This window comes from Solanum tuberosum, unplaced genomic scaffold (genome assembly GCF_000226075.1).
Source record: "Solanum tuberosum cultivar DM 1-3 516 R44 unplaced genomic scaffold, SolTub_3.0 scf00417, whole genome shotgun sequence".
NCBI lineage: Eukaryota > Viridiplantae > Streptophyta > Magnoliopsida > Solanales > Solanaceae > Solanum > Solanum tuberosum.
In genome coordinates this window covers 382,925-385,424 of record NW_006239339.1, presented here as the reverse complement: position 1 = coordinate 385,424, position 2,500 = coordinate 382,925, and the positions used below count along the sequence as shown (strand labels likewise).

General features: G+C 39.6%; 1 pseudogene; it reads left to right on the top strand.

The window, feature by feature from the left end:
* The first annotated feature begins 1,354 nt into the window (after nt 1-1,354).
* Nucleotides 1,355-2,500, top strand: part of LOC102601786 (L-tryptophan--pyruvate aminotransferase 1-like) — a 25,387-nt pseudogene continuing 24,241 nt past the window's right edge.

Here is a 2,500-nt window from a genome sequence, read left to right as displayed (position 1 = left end):
ATCCCTATCCCAAGATTTACATGCTGGTGAAAAATCTCAAGATTTCACTGTCCCATCTGCGAGAAATCCACCGGTGACAACGGCGAGGAACGTAAGTGAATAGCCTCAACTGCGCCATCAAAATTGAAGGAGTGTTGATGTTATTCGCGGTGAAATAGATACTGGGGTTTGTTCCCCTGGTCGTGGAGGAGATACAACTGAAGTATCAAGCACATTCCATGGTGAAATCGCTGGACACGAAACTTCAGGTGACTCTGCCGGAACTTCTGCGAAGAATTTCGACCATTTACAACAAGATGAGGAAATTTATGATCTAACTCAGCCTCAATTTCACCAAAGAGAAGGAAAATAACAGATTCACGAATTGGGACAATCTATCATTCCTCATTTGGATGATCATACCACCAAGAAATAGGGCAACGACACATGTATGATTCCTATTGATAATTCTCATGATAATGTGATTCCAGCATCTGGTAAGGAGTTTCATAGACTTGAGAATAATCCATAGAAATCCTGGGTTGCTAAAGAACAGGGGAAATTCAATGATCCTAGTGCCTCAAGACAGGTTCAGGGTAATCAGGTTAAGGAGAGCTCTAGAGCTGATCAACAGCAAGCATATCACTCTAATTTTCCTAGAATTTCTAGCAATTTTGATCGCCAAGGGCCTAAATCCAATAATGCTAGACTTGAACGACCCCAACCTCCTTATCCTTCCAAAAATGATCAAGTAGCTGAACCTGCACCTTATACAGTAGTCCAGACTTATGCAGATCGTCTTAGACATAATCAAGCCAAAAGTGTTGTTACCATTAACTTGACTGCTCCTGAAATTACCACTAAACAAGGTCTCCATGCAGTCCTGTATATGAAAGAGGAGGTCATTAAAGATTTAGCTTCTGCTTGTAAATATACTCTTATTGGGAAATTCAGTTACACAATGCCGAAAGTGGAGCTTATTAAGAAGAATTTCATTTTACAAACTCAATTATCTGGTGGAGTTAAGATTGCGCATTTTAATTCGTGACATGTCTATATTGATCTTGATAATGAACTTGATTATAATATGGTTTGGACTAAGCAAAGAATGAGTATAGCTGGACAGGTTGATGAGAATTTCAAACATGGACTCCTAATTTTACACCAGCTGAAGAAACCCATGTAGTCCCAATATGGATTTCATTACCGGAATTACCTTGGCATTGTTATAATAAAGAGTTTGTTTCTGCCTTGTTGTCACCTATTGGGAAGGTTTTATATTTAGATTCTGCCTCATTAAAAAGACTAGGGGTAGTCAAGCTAGGGTGAAGGTGCAAGTTGACCTTACTCAAAAGCGAGACCTCCTTATATTTGGATGGGTTATATAGGGGAAGATATCACTGATGGGAGATGGCAGAAAATAGAGTATGATAATATCCCAGACTATTGTTTCTACTGCAAACATCAAGGACATTTGGAGTGTGATTGTATCATAAGACAAAAAGATGCAGAAAAAAAAGGGACTTGGAAACTGCTAGAAACAAGAATGTTAAAGACATGGACAATAAATCCCTCAAACAACCTAAAAGGTCACAAAGAAACAGGTCCAAATGAGGAGGCTACCAAACATCCCTACAATCAGCAAAGAGATCAGGAACATATGTATAATCAACAAGAGGAGCAGTGGCAGACCCAAAAGAAGAGGAACAATAATTCACAGCAGCCACTCAGGGGTAACACCAGTCAACCATCACAGTCCACCAAACAGGCAGGTATAATTGCTATTCCTACTCAAAACACATATATTAACCTTGATGTGCAGGAGACACCATCTTCCTTAGAGATAATGGACAAACACACTGGCAACAAGAGTGATAGCAGATATCAGATAGCAACAAAACAACAGCAGGAACAGGGTGAGCATAAAAGGGGTGCAGCAAAGAGTACTGGTAAGGACAACACTAAAGGAATTACAGGGCATGTTGATACAAGTATTAACTCAATGCTCCCATCCCCTGGACCCCTTGATAATATTGTTAATGTTGTTAAGAATATTGTTGAGGAAGCTGTTGGAGGTATGGTTGGGAGGACACAAGAGACACCTACTAATTTGCAGGAAGGGGGGACCAAAGGGAGAGGGGAATTGGTTCATGTTGTACATAAGGATGTTGCTGAATTTAGTACTGATTATAGAGCCCCTACTACTCCTATTTCGAGTCACAAAGCTACTGGGCAACAAGGTGTTCTTGATACTGGTCAACAGGAAGACAAATTCAATAATAAGTCAGGAGGTAGGTTGAGTAAAAAAGAAGAGATGCTATAAAAAAGAGACAAATTACTGATCAGGATTTGACTAAGGGACTACAAACAGAGGAAAAAAGAATGAGTATAGCTGGACAGGTGATGAGAATTCAAACATGGACTCCTAATTTTACACCAGCTGAAGAAACCCATGTAGTCCCAATATGGATTTCATTACCGGAATTACCTTGGCATTGTTATAATAAAGAGTTTGTTTCTG